Below are 19,354 nucleotides of genomic sequence, written 5' to 3' on the forward strand. Positions count from 1 at the left end.
GACAGGTGCCAAACCTGCCCTTCGAGTGAGACAGAGGTCTCTGTGGCCAGTCCTGGGGACTAGTGTCCTGGGCTGGGACTCACCAGGTGCAGGTTCTGAGTTTTCTCATCTGTTCAGTGGGCCCTATCACCAGCCTCTTGCACAGGGGTTGAAGGGCACGTTTGCAATGCCTGGCATGAGGAGGGGGCTCTGAGGCGGCTGCAGCAGCAGGCAGGCCTCTGAGACTGGGGTATTTTTAGCCAGGATTCCTGCTGACAGGCCAGGCTGGCCGAGGTTTGCTGCCAGCCACAGAGGCAATTCTCCCAGCCTGCGTCAGGACATTCAGGGTCTGCCACCCAAGTCCAGCCCGGCTCAGGGCCCCCGCCCCACCAGCCCATCCAGCTGCAGCCCTTCCCAGTCAGGTGGCTAGTTTCTCCCAGGGGAGGCTCTCCCAGGTCAGGCATTCTGGGAACTGAGCCTGGGCCCTGAGGGTGCAGCTGAAAACTGGTGAAGGGAGACTGGGAGCAGAGCCATCGGCTGCCTATGTGCTGAATCTTGGGCTCCCAGCCACCACTCTTGACCAGCCTGAGAGATGGGTTTCTGGGAGTCTCCAATCAATGCCCAGGGTCTGGGCTCCAGGGTCTGGGCTAAGCATGTGTAAGTTCGGCCTGAGGGCCCACTGTCTGCTGCTTCCCACCTGCCTGCAGGCCTCCTCTGGAATGACTGGTCAACAGAGTGGCCATAGCCACCTGCCCCTGGCCTAACTCCCCTCCCGGCCATCCCTGCCCAGTGCTCTCCACCTGCTCTGGCCACTGGGTCTCTCCAGCCTGTCCTACAGGGTGGGCTGGCTCTGCATATGAGCAGAAGGGCCCACAGCTGGGCCTGCAGAGCATCCCGGCTCGGCCAGGACCACTTCCTTTCCCATAGACAAGTGAGGACACCCAGAAAGAATGTCCTCCGCTTGGGCCACTCCCTTGGCACACTCCCTTTCCAAGGCCAGGGGGCAGAACCACTGTTCAGCACGCTGGACAGCGCCGCGCCTGCGCACTCTGCCTCAAGGGCGGGGCCGGGATGGGGCGGGGCCGCGGGCGCAGGTCAGAGGAGGTGGTCCGGGCGCTGGGCCCTGGGGCGCGTCCTGGGCCTCGCTGGAGTTCTGAGTGGTGGTTCTCTGACTAAATCAAGAGGCCTTGCCAAAGCAATTCTGAGCAAGCAAAGAAACCCAGGCAAAATTTTAAAATAAGCATACCGAGGGAGACGGGCCATGTGGCATCCTAAAATATATTCTAGAACCACAATAATTAACACAGCCCATGGGCAGTCAGATGATGGGAAGGAAAACCCAGAAAGAGACTCCAATGCGAATATGAGAAGGGAGCAGGTGAAATCCAGGAGGAAAAATGGATTATTCAACAAATAATTCAAAATACATAACAAATACATCATCTTAGGACAGCTAAACAGACGTTTGGGGGAAATTTTTGGATTCCCTACCTCACTCCCGATACTAAAATAAGTTCCAAATGGACTAAAGCTTTAAAAAGTAAAAAACCATAAAACTACTAGAAGAAGAAAAAAAAAAACTGTAAACTTGAATCATTCTAAGAATTATACAAAAACCAGAAGCCATAAAGTACAAGATGGATATATTCAACCTCATAAAAATAAAAGGCAGATGCATGGCAGTGAGAGGGGGGCACAAAATAAAAAGATAAACAACATACTGTGGGAGTATCGGAGACATTTCACAAAAGGCCACTTCTTGTTACATATAACAAATTCTTACGAATCAGTGAGAAAAAGACCAACAAACCAAGAGAAAAATGACCAAGATATGAAACGAACCCATCAAAAGAGGCTCAACTTCACTCAAAATAAGAAAGATGCAAATTTAAATTGCTGTAAGATGCAATACCCCCACCCCCTGACAGGGCAACAGATTTCATTAAGGTTGAGGGACTCACTCTGCGAGAGAGGGGACACCTGCAGGTAGTGATGGGGGCTGGGGGGGGGCCCACAGGTAGGGATGGAGGGTGGGGGGACACCTGTAGGAAGGGATGGGGAGTGAGGGAGGGCACCTGCAGGTAGGGCTGTATTGTCAGAAGGCTGGAGATGGGGTGAGAGTGAGACACACTCTTGTGCCCCTTTTATCTACATTACAGGTTGGGGATCCACTCAAAACAGGAAATAAAGCATTATTTACAAAGAAAACAAATGACCCCATCCCCTCCTGGCTGCCACCACTGACAAGGTGGCAGGCAGGGACTCTCCTGGTGCCCACCTGTGCGGAGCTGCCACCAGGCACCTGGAAGAGCCTCCCCCCACCCTCGTTTTCACTGACGCTGTGCTAGCAAGACCTGCTTTAATTAGTCTGTCGTCCAGCTGTCCTGCTTCTCGGCAGCAGTGCCAGATTAACAGGGGTGCACAGGGGCCCTGATCCCCGGCTCCCACTGCAGCCCGTCACCAGAAGCTCCACTGCCCCTCCTCATGGGTCCAGTCAGCTTCACCCACATTGCTTTATCATACCCCAGCTATCCCCACTTGTCACAGGTCGCTAGCAGATCCTTGGCCTCTCACAGACTGGCCACATGTCCCTGGGCAGTCCCTTCCCCTCCCAGCCTCAGTTTCCCTGTTGGTGAAATGGGGTAAGACCTACTTCTTAGGAGGTAGAATTAACAAGAATAGGGAAGGCAGGAGTGGTGGGACATGGGAGGAGCATCCCTCCCAGGGTCCCAAAGTGGGTTGGGGGTCCCTGAGTTTGCAGGTCCTGCCTAGGCATGTCCATGTGGGAGGTGCAAAGACAACAGTCATTTGGAGAAGAGGTGGGTAATCCAGGAGGGTTCCCTGGAAGAGGCAGATAGCTGGTCCCTGAGTGCTGGGCCAGGGCAACCAAGGCTGACTGTCCACTCCTTAGGGACCCACTTGCCTAGTTTTGCCTCCCCGCCCCCCACCTGGACCAAGGAGGGGATGCTTGACCAGCCTGGGCTCTGGGCAGCCCCTGGGGCTGGGCTTCAAGGACCAGAGTGAGGCGGAAGCTGTTTTCACTGAAGCAGAGCATGGGTCTCTCCTGCCCCATAACTCACCAGCTTGTCTTGTCCTGGCAGAGCTTTCTGGGGAAAAGGTCATCTTTTCAGCTGAGGCTGACTGGAGGTGGGAGGATGGCAGCAGGGCCGGGTGTGGAGGAGTGAGACTTGGGGGGTGAGAACTGGGGGGAGGCACCTCCAGCAGCCACTCTGCCTGCCGGGTCAGAAACGCCTCCTGTGTGCCCCTCAGGGAGCAGGCTATGCTGCCCCTGTCCCACCCAGGTCTTAGGACAGGGAGACCCCATCTGGGGGACCCAGGCTCCTGAGAGGGGGGCATCCAGCCCCGAGAGCATCTGGCCACAGTTGGGGAAAAGGCTTTTCCATGTGCTTGTCGGGTGTGGAGCATGGTGTGGACGTGGCAGCAGCTTGGGCCCATGTCACAGATAAGGAGACTGAAGTCTAGGAGGGTCTCTGTGGTACAGGAAGTAAGGAGTGGGGAAGGGCCTCAGCCAGATATGTGGTGGGTCACTGTCTCCACCTTGTCCAGGCCTGACTCCTGGGTAGTCCCCTGGATGCCCGGTGGGCTGGGTCCCAGGTGCCAAACCACACCTCTGTGTCCCTTTGTTCTTGGGAAGTTTCAATGACTAAAAAGCAGATCCTACAACAGAAAAAGGACATCAGGTAAAAACGAAGGAAAGAGGAGTAAAGTGTGTGCTTTAGTTGATAATAATAATTTATCAATATTGGTTCATCAATTACACATACTAAGTAAAATGTTAACAATAGGGGAAACTGGGATGGGAGCTCCCTAGGTTATCCTCTCAATTTTTCTGTAAATATAAAACTGTTCTAAAATTTTAAAGTTTATTTAAAAAAAAAAAAAAGGAGAAGAAGAGATGGATTTGTCAGCAGAAGTCTGGGATATACAGAATGGAGCAGGAGGACACCCTCCCTCCAGTGACAACCCAGGCCGTGCGTGCCCATTTCACCCCATCGGGCCAGTCCTGTGCTGCCCTTCCCTGCTCTCCCCTCACCGATGCCTGCCGCCGCCTGGGACACCCTCTGAACCCCTCTTCCTGGCCGTGTGAAGCCTGATGGGTGTAATCCATGAACCCCACACGGTTGGACGTGGCGCTGGGTTCTGAATTAGGCAGGCTCTTACTCTGCAGAGAGTATTCCTGCACTTAGGACCTGGCCCGGCCACCTTTCCAGGTGGGACGAGGGGGTGGCCCCATCTGAGCTCACAGGGTGTGGGGGCCATGGGCTGGGGCCCAGCTGGCCCTTTCCCGTGAGGCTGTGGCCCCCTTCAGTTTCTTCTGCAGAAAAGAGTGAGGTGGGTGATGCCCAGGCCTGAGGGTCAGACGGGCGGGGTTCAACCCCAACCCCTGTAGCCTTATCCCTCCCTAGCTGAGTGACCTCATTGCCAGGCTGGGGCTCCTGTGATAGAACAGGGACCAGTTAGCTCCCGCTAAGCTCCGGGGAGGTGGTACATGGGCAGCGGTCCTCAGCTAACTGTGCCCACCCAACGAGGGGCCAAGCAGGGCTCTGCCTGTGGCAGGTGTTTCCTCTACTGGGCTGGGGAGCCCAGATTAGTCCAAATTAGGTGATGTCCATGTGCTCATCTCCAGGAGCGATGAGAGGTTGGGGATGGGGTGGAGGGCCCAGCTCTGTTACTGACCTCTGTGTGCCAGACCCTGCACCCACCACGCCAGAGGCTCCATCAGTTCCAGCCTCTGCCCCTCCTTCTCCTTACACAGCCCAAGGACTCACCCAGGGCTCATCTGGGAGCCTGGAGCCCTGACACAGCCCCAAGGCACACACATCCACTAAAACCTCCCATTTGGGGACACTAAGGGGCAGCACCTAGGGGTGGCCATGGCCCCTCCTCTGCTAAGATTGGGTCCAGATATGTCACTAGATCCCGCAAACTTGCGTCTCATAGCTTCTCATGGGGTGTGAGGACGCTGACTGGTCATGGGAACCTCTCTACTGAAAAGGGACACCAGACCATCGCCAGCATCTTTCCAGAAGGGAGTACCCGCTCCCAGGAGTTTAACGTAAAACATTGAGGGACACCTAGATGCTGTGCTGGGGCAACACCTAGTGAAGCTGTCCGGCTCCTGCTGGGCCCTGTCACAGGGCCCTGGCCTGTATACTCTTTCTTTGTGTTCACAACACTTGCCTGCTCCAGAAACCAGGACCATGGCTCCATGGGCACAGCCCGTGAGGGTGAGGGCTGCCCTGGGCCAAGCTGCTCAAGTGAAAAGGGGTCCAGGCCAAGGAAGGCAGGTGCAAAGCCTGGGCCTCATGGAGCCAGCCTGGGGTGCAGCCAGCCCTGCTGCCTCTCCCTGGCTTCCGTCCCTCCATCAGGAAACTCCCAGGAAGTCCCTCACTGGCCCGGCCTGCTCTGAAACGTGGGCAGGGGAGTGAGGTCTGGATGGGCTGCCCTCACCAGAGCTCCTGGATTGGAACAAAGGGTCTCCCCCAAAGAAATGAGGCCCCCAAAGAGCCCAGCCCCCCAGACATCTGGGGACACGTGTTAAAGAGCAGGTGGCTGCTTCCATTAGGCAGGAGAGGAAACTGAGGCTCAAAGTTGTTCCACACGCCCCCACGCGCCACAGTGAGTGGGTGACACCCCAAATGGTCATCCCTCCTCTGCCACACCACGGGGTGGGAGGGCAGTGGCTGCAACCAGAAGATTCTGCTGTAGACTTTTTTAGTTGCATGAGTCTGAGATGATTAAAGGGTGGATTATGGGGAGATAAAAAGCGTGAGTAGTGCACAGGGCATAGAGAAAGCGCAAGAGCCTCAAAAACCCCGCGACACCCCCAGTGGGGTGACTCAGAGACAGACACCAGACGGCGGACGTGGAGACAAGGAGAGGATGGACTAGTACTGGATCAGGAGCCCCCTGCAGCACCCCCTGCCTGTCAGTCCCAGGGCCATCAGGTGCTGTGGGTATGGAGGGAGGGGCAGCATCTGCCTGGGCCTGGGTCCCAGAGGCTCAGACACCCTGTGGGCACTCAGGCTGAGAACAGCCCACTGCACAGATGGTGATTTTGGCCGGGGAGTGGAGAAGGCACATGCAGAGTCTTGTGGCCGCCGTGTAGTACGCTGCAGCCCTCATGTACCCGGCACCACACTGGGCTGCAGAGAGACCAAAGGAGCCAGGGGCCACCAGGCCTCAGTTTCCCTCATTATATACAACTTCAAATAAGATCCCAGTAAAAGTGCACCTGTCCCTGGGTGAGAGGGAGTGGGTGCCAGTCCTGGCTGAGCCTGGCGTTTAGTTGGACGGAGAGAGGAGGCAGCACCTGCCACCAACCGTCCCAGCTACCCCCGCCCAGCCCGCCAAGAGAGGAGGGAAGCCTTGAAGTGCCAGGCCTTTGAATCGCCGTCTCCATGGCAACGTGTGGGCACAAAGGGCCGGGCCTGAGCAGGCTGCAGGCGGCTGTGCAAGGCTGGGAGGAGGAAGGGAATCTTTTATTTGTGGGGACAGGGCGTCGGGGAGCTGGGCTACGCCCATGCCTGTGGCCAGACCGAGGTCTTGAGGCCTCTGCCCTCTGCCCCATAGCCAGGGCCCCTGAGCCAGCGCCTGCCCGGCACCCCCGAGCAACGTGGTCAGTCTGGGAGGATGGAGTGTGGGCAAATCGAGGGCAAGGCTGGAGAGAGTCCAGCACACATCCAGCCTGAGAAGCAACCCCAGAGGCCCCCAGGGGTGAGGGAGCCTCCTCCTTCCCCTGCACCCTAGTCTGTATGGCACACTTGCTAGGACAGGTGCATGCCAGGTGCTAGGGCAGGTGCAGGCAGTGAGGAAATGTGGCCGAACTCAGGTGCTACCAAAGGTCCTCTCAGAAGAGGAGATCAGAAAGAGCCAGGCATGTGCAGAAAGAACCATCAGTGCGAAGGCCCTGAGGCAAGACAGACCTGCGGGAATCTAAGGGTAGGCAGGAAGCCAGGAGCCTGAGGGGGCAGACCGGCCCCCTGCAGCCTCTCCCCCCACCCACCTGGCCATGGGCGCCAGGCCTCTGATGCTGGCTGGGGCCGCCAGGCATACGTCCTGCCTGCTTCTGGTGCCGCCACCGTCCACTCCTGGCTTCCAGCCACCAGCCCGGTCTCTCCCGAGCTCCTCCCCTCAGTGCTGACACCCTGTTCCTTGAGCCCCCAAATGCAGGGAACTGCACCCAGGGTGCACGAGGGGGACTCTGACCCCAGAGACCTGGAAGCAGTGCAGAAACCACCATCGTGAAGCAGAGATTTTATTTCCCTTTTTAAAATATCTGAGCCAGATTGAAGAGAGAGAGAGACGGGCGTGAGTGTCAGAGCCCTGCGGTTACTTCCCCCAGACCCATCCCACAACAGCCCGTCGCGCCTCCCAGCAGCATGCCCTTTCCTTGTAAATGTTGAGATTGGGTCAATATTTTATGAAACTGGGAGAACCGAACTGGAAATTCAAACCCAGCATGTTCAACGAGTCACCCGCATGTCCTCTGAGGCAAGGGAGGGATGCTGGAGTGCCCACGACCGCAGTCCTCAGATGTTAACGAGCAGCCAAACCGCGGGCTGAGGGGGCTTGTGGGAAATGCCGCATTCCCTCCACCCGAGATCTGGGCGGGCCTGCCTGGGAAGCTGCAAGCCCTCTGTCCCCAGGAGCCTGGGGCCCGTCCCGAGACCCACACTGTACGTCTGCGTTTTTGTCCCCTGCACGTTCCCACAGCTCCTGGCACCCCGTGCTCAAGCCTCAGGGCAATTTAGGGTAGTTGGTGCTGTTTCCTCCCATCGCATCTTAAGACAACACCCCGTCACAGCCACCTCTGCCCCGAGCCAGGCTGCCTCTCTCCTGGTGGGGTCTGGCTCAGTTTTGTCTCCCCCAAGTTCAACTTTGGGTTCTGAGCCCAGAGACAGGAGAGTGAGGGCTCCAGGGAACCAGGTAGGACTGAGGGTGAAGGGAGGGGACAAGGGCTGGACCAGCACAGAGCCACACACAGTGGGAGGAAGGGGGCCTGGGGGGAGCAGGTGGCCGGCTCAGAGCTCATTCTCCCCAGGGGAACCATGTCTGGAACAGCCCCGGACCCCCCATTCCAAAGATGACCCTCCAGCTCAGGGAGCCCGGATGAGCTTGTTCCTCAAACCACCACCCCCTCCAAGACCACGTTGTCAGGGGCAACAAATGGCATGTTCCGCTGCGGCCACTGCCCACCGCTGTGGGGCTCCAGCCCAGACAAGCCCCAGCTCCTCCTGATGCTCAGAAAAAGGGCTGGGGGCTGCCACCTGCTCCCCCCATCCCCATCGACCCTCTCCGACCCCACTGGGGACGTCCTCTCCCCAGACGTGTCTCACGCTCCCATTTCATCCACATCACCTCCCCTGCAGAGATGAGGGGCAGCAAAGTGAAGTTTGGGCGGGGGGAGACGGAGCTCAGGCCAGGCCACCCAGGGCCTGCCACACCCCCGCCGACCTTTGTGTGGCCAGACTCTCCCCGTACACAGCCTCAGGCCCCCACATGCTTCTTTTCCTCCCTCAGAGGCTGGGAGTAGTGGCCCCTGTCCTACACCTTGATGAGAAAGGGCACAAGGCTGCTGGAGACCCCAGTGCCCCCTTGGCAGCCTGAATCAGTGGGTGCCATGGAGCAGGGCACAGCGGGAGCCACTCCCGGGGACACTGGAGGTGAAGACATCGAGGAAACCCAGTCACAGGATGGGAGATCCCAGGCTGGTACTGGTGGTATAGGGGGACACATAGCCAGATGCGGCAATGGCAGGGTTACCCCTGCCAGAGAGCTGGGCCAGGTAGGAGGCCTCTGTTCTGAATGGGAAGGAGCTAGGGGCTGTGGCCTGGGGAAGTGGCTCTATTCAACGTTTTTTTAAAATTTTTATTTATTTATTTTTGGCTACTTTGGGTCTTCGTTGCTGCGCGTGGGTTTTTCTCTGGTTGCGTCGAGTGGGGGCTACTCTTCATTGCGGTGCATGGACTTCTCACTGCGGTGGCTTCTCTTGTTGTGGAGCATGGGCTCTAGGCGCGCGGGCTTCAGTAGTTGCAGCACGTGGGCTCAGTAGTTGTGGCTTGCAGGCTCTAGAATGCAGCCTTAGTAGTTGTGGTGTGCGGGCTTAGTTGCTCCGTGGCATGTGAGGTCTTCCCGGACCAGGGCTTGAACCCGTGTCCCCTGCACTGGCAGGCAGATTCTTAACCACTGTGCCACCAGGGAAGTCCCTCAATTTTTTTTTTAACTTTTTATTTTATATTGGAGTATAGACAATTAACAACGCTGTGACAATCCATTCAATATTTTGTAAGGGGGAAGTTGCTCCCATTGATCATCAAACCCTTTCGTTACAAAATGCCCCATCCTCGAAGACAATGTGCTTCGGGAGGAGAAACGTGAGGCAGGTTCAAGTCTGTCCTTGGTGGAGTGGGCCTAAGACACCCACCCGGCCAGCCCTCAGCCCCTGGGGCTGCTCCTTGAAAACGGTGCCCAGAATTGGGCCGCCCCCTGGCTGACACGGGGCCTGCGGTCACCAGGCCCAGGGCTCCAGGCTGAGCCCCCACGAGGGGCAGCTCAAGGCTCATTCGCTGGTTCAGGCTGTCACTTACTCAGCACCCGAGCTGGTACCCTGGGCAGGTGTCTGTCCCGACACTCTGAAGAGGGAGACGAGCTTTGGAGTCTGGGCCCGTTCCCAGTGGGAGCTCGTAGGTCTCACCAGCTTCTCGCCCGGCCAAGGCCACGGCCGCACACCCAGCTCTTCACATAGGGCACGTCAGACCTAGCCCATCTTCCTGGTGCCTCTGTGTCAGGTAGGAAGCTGCGACTTTCAGTGTGGGCTCGGGAGGCTGGACAAAGGGCACCGTGGGGCTGCGGGCACTGGGGGACTGCAGGCCCCAGAGGGTGAGGGTGTGGAACCGTGTGGGGCAGTGGGCAGGGCTGGGGCAGGAGACCCTGTGTGTGGACATGGTGTGGGGTTTGGAGAGGCTGCAGGCCTAGGGGTGATGGGGTGGGTTGGGGGAGACAGCCCCCCAGAGTCCAGACCAGAGTGTCCTGGTTGGGGGCACTCTCCTCCTTGGCACAGTGACCTCCAGGGAGCATGCCCTCCACCTGTCTGCCCCTCCAGATGGGCATCCTGGTTGGCTGGCCCTTGGCCCTTGGGGGCCACCGGGTGTCTCTGTCTCTGGGGCTCACTGTGGGCCAGCGTGACTACTCTGCGGTAGGTGCCACCCAGCCTGCTCCTTGCCGGCTTCCTCTGGAGGCGGAGGCCCTGAAGAGGGGCTGCTGTGGGGACCCAATCATCCCCAGGCGAGCCGGCCACACATACCTGGAAGACTGTGGGGAGAAACTCTGGGCTGCAGTGGGGGCGAGGTGGGATAGACAGTGGTGATACACCCACAGTGAGCCTTTGGCTTCAAAGAACAGAAAACCCACTGCAAACTGGGCTGGATTGTGAAGGGAACTCATGGGCTTGTGTAACTGAGAAGATTTGCAGCGATGTAAGCTTCAGGTGCCGCTCTGCTCCTAGAGGTTCCCTCGGCCATGCTGCCCTGTGTGCCTGCTTACCTTCCTGGAAGCCCACAGTGCACTTCTCACCTCAGCTGTCCAGCAGCCACCCTCGGCTCCACCCTCATTGCCCCATTTCCATGCCCAGGGCAGGCCACAGCCTGGTCCAGATCAGCCTCTGTGGCAGGTACAAGTCTGTGCTGACAACCTGAGCCAGCCAGGCCCCAGTCTTCACAGTGGGAATGGGCCAGGCCCAGCCAGGTCACAGCTGCCGGGGGTGGGGTGGGATTCTTGCCAGTGTGGCTGGGGAGGGGTGGGGGTGGAGGGTAGCCCGGACTGGTTCTGAGTGCATGGAACAGCCGTGGGAGGTTTCTCAGGCATGGCTGGGGGCAGGAGGGCAGTTAGGAACTTCTGTCCAGGATGGGGCCAAGCAAGTGGGCTGGGGAAGGAGGGAGAGGGAGACAGAAGTTGGGGTGAGTGAAGAAGAATGGGGGGGTCGATGTCCTAGGGCCAGTGGTGCCATGTGGTGGCTGGGGGGATGGGGTCGGGGCTTGTTTGAGGAGGGTCAGTTGTGTGGCGCCTACAGTGGGAGCCTGGGCCCATGGGTGGGTCCTGGGAGTGGCTGGGCTGGTGGGAGGACCATTGTGGACTGTAGTTACAGCCAAGACACCAATGCATTCACCTGAGAAAGAAGGTGGACAGTGAAGGGAGGGTCCCAGGCCAGAGGCCGGATCTAGCAGCGGGAGGAGGAGGGCTTGATGGAAATTCAGAACATCACCCATGGGGCCGAGGGTGTTGATACCACCAAACCTGAGCTTATGGGAAGGAGCTGTGGAGGTTCTGGAACCAGCAGCCGTGAAGGGGTGAGCTCCCTGTCACTGGAGGACACAAAGAGACTGACCACCCACTGAGGCAACAAGGCTCTGCAGCCTTCAAGATGCTGGGTCCAGGGAGCCTCACATTGCTGCAGGGTACAGCCACCTCTGTCGGGACCCCCACTGGGAGAAGTTGGCCCCTGAGGATGCTTGGCCAGACCCTGGAGGCCCAGTCTCGCTCCCTGGAGGTGCTCCCTATCTGTGGCCTCAGCAGCTGGGTGCACGTGGGGTCTCTGAGCTGCTGGGAGGTGGGTTTTTCAGGATGCGTGGTGCAGAGGCAACACAAACGTGCTTTATGGCCCCTGGGCTGCCACCTGGAATGTTCTGGAGCCTCACCCTGTCCTTGGGGGCCCAGGGGTACAGGAGGCAAACCCTGTGCTGGGCTCTGGGATGGGCCAGGACAGTTTCTGGGGGTGACCCGTGCGTGGGGGCTGGTGAGAGCAGTGGGGGAGAGCTCTGTGCTGGGGGCAGGCGGTAGGATAGAGGCCTGAAGGAGAGGTGGCCTGGGGTGGGGGAGGGATGAGGCCTGATCTCCCTCTGCAGATGAGGGTCAGGGTCTGGGTGTCCTAGAGGCGGGATAAGGCCCCTTGGGGGGGCGGGGTGCTCTATAGAGGGGGCTCCATGGCCCTCTGCTGCCCTCTGCTGGCCAGCTCTGTCACTGCGGGCCTAGCCCCTCAGCTCCCCAACACCCCCAAGGGCATGGACCCCAAGAGACCAGGCCAGGCGGTGCCAGGGGCAGGCATGGAGTTGACTTGCTGAGGTCTGAGGGGGCTGGGAGGCTGTGCCGACCCCTGTGCCCAGCGTCATCTGGGGCAGGAGGTCCTGGGGGACTCCATGGGACAGCCTGGGGTCCGCCACCACTGTCCCACAGTGGCTCGAGAGGAAAGGGCTCAGAAAGGCTGGGCTGCCACCCAAGGTCTCAGGACAGCAGGGGCCAGCTTGACAGGTGCCCTGCCACCAGGAGGAGGACCGGAAGCCCCACCCCAAGCACCTGGCACTGTGGCTCCCCATCTGGGCCCTTGGTGGGAGATCTAAGGAGAGGCTAAGGGCAGGGGATCCACCCCTTCTGCCCCCAACATCACCCTGAACGTGGCCTGACTCCCCCAGCCCCTCCCAGAGGGCGCTCACCACCCAGACGCTCTTTATGGCAGACCTTCCTCTGTGTGCCCCAGAGCTCTGTACACAGGTAATGAATTCCATCAATCCTAATGGAGTTTGATACGTGGTTAAAACAGGCCAGTGGACTGTTCTGGATGGACAGTGACTTTGGTGCTGACCCTGTGCCCAGCCCAGGGCTGAGCTGAGGCCAGGTCTTCACCTGTGATCACCGGGGGCTGTGAAGGGCTCAGGGCCGATTCCGTTTGCTAAGAGCCCTCAGTGCCCCGGGGCCTCCCCCTACACACCCCACTTCCTTCAGCGCCCCGAGGCTCCGCTCCCCCGGGGACATCACTCAGAACCTGCCCTACTCTTCGGGGGGTGGGGGTGACAAGTCTCGTGCCCTCAGTGCTGCTGCTCCTGAGTCCACCCACCCTCGCAGGCTGCTGGGGGGACAGAGCTGAAGGCGTCTCTCGGCTTCTGTGGGGCCTCTACACCCACTGAGCTGCTGTGAGCTGGTGCAGGGCCGTTGGGCGCCTAGAGAACTCGTCCTGAGGCACCACGTGGCAGGTCCCTGTGTGGACACGGACACTCTGAGAGCACCGGGAGCACGGGAGCCCCGAGCCCTGTGGGACAGGAAGTTCCAGAAGGGAGGGTGGGTGTGCACACATGAACACATGCGTGGGGTGGGGCCAGTGTGCCTCGGGTACAGGTGCACGTGTGCACACGTGTCACACCTGCAAAGAAGAGATTGGAGAGAGACACGCCTGAATTTCAGCCCTGGCTTCCAGCCCTGGGTTTGGGGTCTCAGACAGTGCTGTTCTGTCTGGTGACCTTCCATATGTTTATCAAGATGTCTACAGAAAGCACAGGCTAGCTCTATAATCAGAAAGGAAACCAGCTTTTTCAAAACATCAGGCAGTGTTCAAAGCACATGAAGTTCTCTGAGAGGCTAAGGGTAAGGTCAGGTGGTCCAGAGAGAGGCTCCAGGAACCTGGCAGGGCAGCTAAGGCAGAAGCGGGGCTGCACTGGGACTCGGCGGACCCACAGGGCTCTGTTTTAGTATCGTTTATGTGTGTGTGTTTGTGTGTGGGGGGGTTGCATTTCTTTCTATTTTTATTTATTTATTTATTTATGTATTCTTGGCTGCGTTGGGTCTTCATTGCTGCACGCAGGCTTTTCTCTGGTTGAGGCGAGCAGGGGCTACTTACTCTTTGTTGCAGTGCATGGGCTTCTCATTGCGGTGGCTTCTCTTGTTGTGCAGCACAGGCTCTAGGCTCGCAGGCTCTAGAGCACAGGCTCAGTAGCTGTGGCACATGGGCTTAGTTGCTCCGCGGCATGTGGGGTCTTCCCAGACTGGGGCTAGAACCCGTGTTCCCTGCATCGGCAGGCAGAGTTTTAACCACTGTGCCACCAGGGAAGCCCTGTGTGCTGCATTTCTCACCAGCCACCCTGCACCTCTGGGCCCTGTCCTCACCAGGCCCGCCTGGCTGATGTCCTTATGGCCTGGAGGTGGGGCCTTCCCACTGTGCCCCACAGTCTGCTCTGCCCCAGGGCGCCCAACCTAGTCCTTCCAGACCCACCCCTGGCCCTCAGGGAACTTGCTGGGGCTCGCCTGGGGTGGGCACCCTCGTTCCCCAGGCTCAGCCCCCAGAGAAGGCATGTAACCCCCAATGCCCACGGCCTCCTGCTTCCCCTTCAGCCTCAGCAGGCAGCAGCATCTGAGTGGACAGAGGACACAGCTCTTCTCCCCCTTGGCCCCCTGCCCCGCACCACATTCCCCCACACGTGTGTTTAAACATTAATCAGAGGAGGGGGAGGCCCATCTGCGCTGCTCTCTGCAATACGGGGTCCAACGTGGACTGCCAGGGGGCCGGGTCGTCCGTGCCTTGCCTCTCCAGGAGGACGGCAGGATGCACAAAGCAGCGTGCTCTGCTGAGGGGCAGGCCAAGGTCAGCATGCTCTGCTGAGGGGCAGGGAGGCCAAGGTCAGCATCGCTGAGCACCTGGACGTACAGCTCGTACCAACTTCAAAGTGTGGCCGGAGCAAGGAAGGAAAATCAATGTTGGGCTGAGGGACTATTCGCAGCTGCAGGGCTGGGGGTGGGGGCGGAGTGGGGACAGGGTTGGGGGTAGGGCTGGGGGCGCCAGATCCACCCTGGCTCCACAGGCCCCTGTGCCTTTCCACTTCCCATGGGAACCTGGGGAAGGGGCGGCCAGGTGAACAGCACTCCGGGAGCCCGTCCACCTGGGCCCTGGATATCCCCTGGGGGTGGTCGGGCTCTTGGCCCAGCTGGAGCAGAACTGCTGACACGCACTGGGGCGGATCTGGAGAGAAGCCGAGGGCCTTGAACAGCGATCCAGAGACGCCCTAGGCCAGCTCCAGCCACACCAGCTGAACCAATCTCCAAAAAGTCCCGGCAAGCCTGGACTGGGTGAAGGACACTGGTGAGGGGTCAGCCTGGGGGCCTCGTCTCCGTCTCTGACTGGCCCTGATTATTACATGTTACAAAGTAAACTGTAAGGTTATTTTATGATGTTATAACTTTTGAAAAAGAATGATGGCAACTCTTTATAAAAGAGCAGTTGATATAAAAACATTACTGTAAAACACAAGAGTCACTGAGTCTTGGCCTCCCTGACTCACCTGTTCTTGCCCCACTCCCACCCCCTTCTGCGGCCCTTGTGGGCACGCAACCTCACCTGTGCAGGCCTTCCTCACTCCCGTGTACTAGGGACATGTGTCACTGTGGCCAACACACAGAGGACACTCATTTATCATCATGTGGATGCCCCAAGGTGCTCCCAGCCCTTCAACCCCTGTGGTGACATTTAAGGATGTCCCAAACCTTCTTTATCAGGGGGCTCTGTGAGAAATCCCAGCCCAAGACCTCATCCAGGACCCAGTGTGCCAGGCCGGCCCTGCCCCTGCCGCCAAGCAACCCCCAGCAAGACCTTGGGCCGAAATGCCTCCATGCAGCCCAAGGAGATGGCTCTGCAGGAGGCCTGAAGTCCCCGAGAGGTGCTGGGGCAGCAGGAGGAACTGGGGCCCTCAGTCATGCTTTGTGAAGCCCCCATCTGTCCCCGACCCCTACCGAAGGGAACCCATCTTGGGGACCCCGGTGCAAGTTCTGATGTAGCTACTGTTGGGGGAGGGGCAGGGCAGGGAACCCCTGACCTCCCCCCATGCCGAGACCCCCAGGAGAGGCTGTGGTTTGGCACTAATTCGGGAGCTGGGACTGATGGGAGCTGGTGGCGGGGGCTCATCCCAGTACTGCTGAAGGCAGACAAAGGGGTGTGGGGGCACCCGTGGTGAAGGGTCAGAAGTCAGAAGCAAAGGCTACAAGCCGACCCCAGGAGCCCCGCAGGCTGGAGGATGCTCAGGGTGCATCCAGCTGGTAGAGGAGGACTGCAAGCCTCCGCATCTCGGGCCAAGTCTCACTGTGACCCCCTGAAGACCCCAGCTCTCCCTTACCAGTCCAGGGTCCTCCTTGTTCCAACTCAGCTGTCACCTCCTCCAGGAAGCCAACCAGTCATTGCGTGGGTGCCCAGGAAGCATGGCCAGCGCTGAGGCCGTTGCTGGTGGCCGGGTTGGCACACGTAGCCAGGCCAAGCCCTGGGGACTCTGGACAAGCTCATCCCTGCATACCAGGGCCTCCCACCTTGGGAGAGACACCACCAGGGACAGGGAGCTGTGCAAGTCCCACGTGTGCGAGGCACCTGGCAGGGCCAGGGCCATTTCCACCTGTGTCCGAAGGCATGAAAGGCCAGTCGTGTAACCCTGCCTTGAGCCAGCTCCTCACGAACATCCAGGACTTCAGCCAGAGCCCCTGCTTTGCCTTTTCTTTCTATGGCTATTATTTACACACTTGAAAAATATTTTTTTTAATTACAGAAGTCACACCTGCTTGTCGGGATTAAAAAGCTCAAAGTAGACAGGTGTGTAAAGGAACGAGTGACTGTGTCTGTCCCACAGCACTCTCCCGGGAGGCGCTGCTGGGCCCGTGGCACGGGCAGAGACCACAGGCATCACCCTGCATCATGCCCCATGGCCTCAGGGAGAAGCCAGGTGGATGCCCCAAAGGAGCCACATGGGGCAGCTGGCTCCTGCTCCCCGGGGAGGTTTCCACCTGGGCTGGGGTGCCACCATCACCAGGCTGGAGCAGAGAGGGTATGGCTGGCCCAGTGTCACCAAGAGTCCTGGCTTCTAGTTGCCTGCAGAGGACCATGGGTGACATGTCTCTCACATCCCACCCAGACTCACAGGGTGTGTGTGGGTCACCCAGGGAGGGCTGTGGGCAGGAGGACCAAAGTCACAGCTTCCCAGGATGGCCTTGCTTCTGAGACTTGGCCAGGACCCGTTGGCCATCCTCAATGTCCAGGGCCCTGGTGACCTGCCGCCGCCCCCCGAGGGAACAACTATCATGCAGGAAGCTCTGTGTGAGGGGACTGCCATGTCTGTGTCCCCAGGACAGATGCCAGCAGGGTATCCGCTTCCACACGGGATCCTTGCCTGCAACCTGCTCATTGTCAAGTCCTGCGGTCCCCTGGGGCCCCCTTCCAGCCTGTGGGAGACCTGGTCTCCTGAGGCTTCCCCGCACCTCTCAGGTGCCCCGCGCAGCTGGCGAGAGCAGAGCTCTGGTTTGTCAGGAGTTTGGTGGGTGCCAGGGCTCGTGCTAAATGCCTTCGGTGCCCATTGATTGTTGGCAGTTATCCCTGGGGGCGATTACTGTTGTTCTCATCTCCCCATGGAAGAGGTCCCAAACTCTCTCTGGCCCAGAGCCACAGTCCGCGGCCTCCCTCTGCAGTCCCTGCACTCCAGGTGTGGGTGTGCCCAGGACACAACCTGAACTGGGTTGCCGTGGGCTGCTGTTCCTGTTGTTGTGTCATTCTGGCCTTCATATGACATGTGCCTGCTCCGTCCCGTTAAAGGCGTCTGGAGCCCCCAGCCAACTGCCCTCTTCGTGGGCAGGATTCCACTCCACTAACCTCAGATGCACAGGCTTATTTAGCCTCGACTCTGCTGTCGTGCCCTCCCTTCTGTCACCAGGGGCTGCGGGTCCCTTGGGCTTGGCCCCTTTTCAAGGCCTGAGCCCAGGCCGGGGTCCCCACATTCCTGCCTCCTTGGCCTGCAGGTCCCCAGCCCGGTGCCGGCCACGTGCGTCACCGGGGGTCGTGTGCTCCGCAGACCTAGTGCATGCCTGACAACCAGAAAAGGTGGAAGAAGGCTCTGGGGACAGTGACCCAGGCTTCCAATCCTGTAGTGGGCCCTGGGCAGGTTGTTCCTCCCCTCTGGGCCTCAGTTTCTCCTGCATAAACCGGGTCAGCAATCATAGCTCCCGAGGGGGAAGGTTGTGACAGCCACGCTTGTCAGCACACAGAGGACACTTTGATTTTACAGAGAAAGAATTGGGGGGGAAATCTGAATGCCTTTCCTCACATGTATTGAAAGTCACCAGACAAAGCGGCCTGTGTGGTGAAGAGTGATGGCATCCACGTAAACACAGCAGCGTGTTCTGCGATCGAGCAGACAACCTTAATGTCAGGGAATGCAATCATATTTTACTAGCTCTGAAAAACAATGACTAAGATCACAGAGTTAAACAGAGCTCCGGCAGAGTCTATGAACACTGGCAGGGAGTGGATAAGGGGATGATGTGCCTATGAGGGAATTTACGCTCCGGGGGGGCAAATACTGGCCTGTGTTTGGTGCAGGCTGATAACAGGAAGACAATCCCCAAATTAAACAAATGTGAATGAATTCCTCTGTGTGTAGACAGAGCAAATATATCAGTGAAAATGGGTATAGAGCAAGCAGCAAACTGTAATAAATTAGAATGTGTTCTGACAGGGAGCCACGATTCGGGCAGACAAATATTTCAGGAAATACGGCCCATGGCAAAATAATAACTTTGACAGAGTTCCAATGTCATGCTCACCAATGAGGTGAAAACAAACATTTTACCGGGTATCCGTAGGAGACGAGGTGCAGGGGGAACTCAGAGGGTGTGCTCTCTGGGAAGAACCGGGCCACACGACTGTGGCAGAAGTGGGTCAGTGACTGTTCTGAGATGGGTCAGTCCACTGAGTGGGACAGACCCGTCCACTCGTGTCTGCCGCTCAGCTGCTTCCTCCTCGGAGCCCTTGCTGACTCGCCGTCATCCAGGTGTGACCAGCAGGTGACTGCCACATGGCAAAGACCCCAGAGGTCTGGCCTTCTCAGATCTGTCTCAGTCTCCTGAGCTGGAGGACAGGAATCCAGCGCTGATGTGAGGCAAGGAACCCAGTGTGACCTCCCACACAGGAGGCAGGGCTGAACATGCCCCTGGGGACTGTCCCTGGCTGGAGTGCGGTACCAGGCTGGGCCCAGCACTGACCACGACTGTGCTGCTTGGTCTGTGAGATTTGCCTGGACCTTGCCTTGACCTTGTCAGCTGTGTTTTGGCTTAGACTCCACCCTCTATTCCCTGAGTCAGAGCAGGGCTGGAGATGTCGGAGGACAGGTGCGTGGGAAGGTCAGCCCACAAGCTGACCTGGCATTTCACATGCACAATCATTTTGCCAAAAGTGTGTGTGACGTGGATGATTACCAGCATTCTTCACTATCAGTGCAGTGAGCCGTGGCACAGCTGGGGCTGCTGTGGTACCCCCCACCCTGGCCCCTTATACGAGTGCATTAGAGGGAGATCACTGGCAGGGGCAGATGAGATCAACAAGATTATCCTGAAGATGGGCCAAGCGCAGTACTGGCTGCTGGTGGGAAGGGTTGGGGTTAGGGTCAGCTCCAGCGCTGTGTGTCAGCTGGGACCAAGTACCAACACCGATTGGCGTGTGCGTCACCAGGTGCCCACAGAACTGCACTTTGTCCTGACACATGATGCTGAGGGCTGGGAACCTGGG

This window comes from Aethalodelphis obliquidens, unplaced genomic scaffold (assembly GCF_003676395.1).
Source record: "Aethalodelphis obliquidens isolate GAN/ISIS:26980383/991018 unplaced genomic scaffold, ASM367639v1 scaffold63, whole genome shotgun sequence".
Taxonomy (NCBI): Eukaryota; Metazoa; Chordata; class Mammalia; order Artiodactyla; family Delphinidae; genus Aethalodelphis; species Aethalodelphis obliquidens.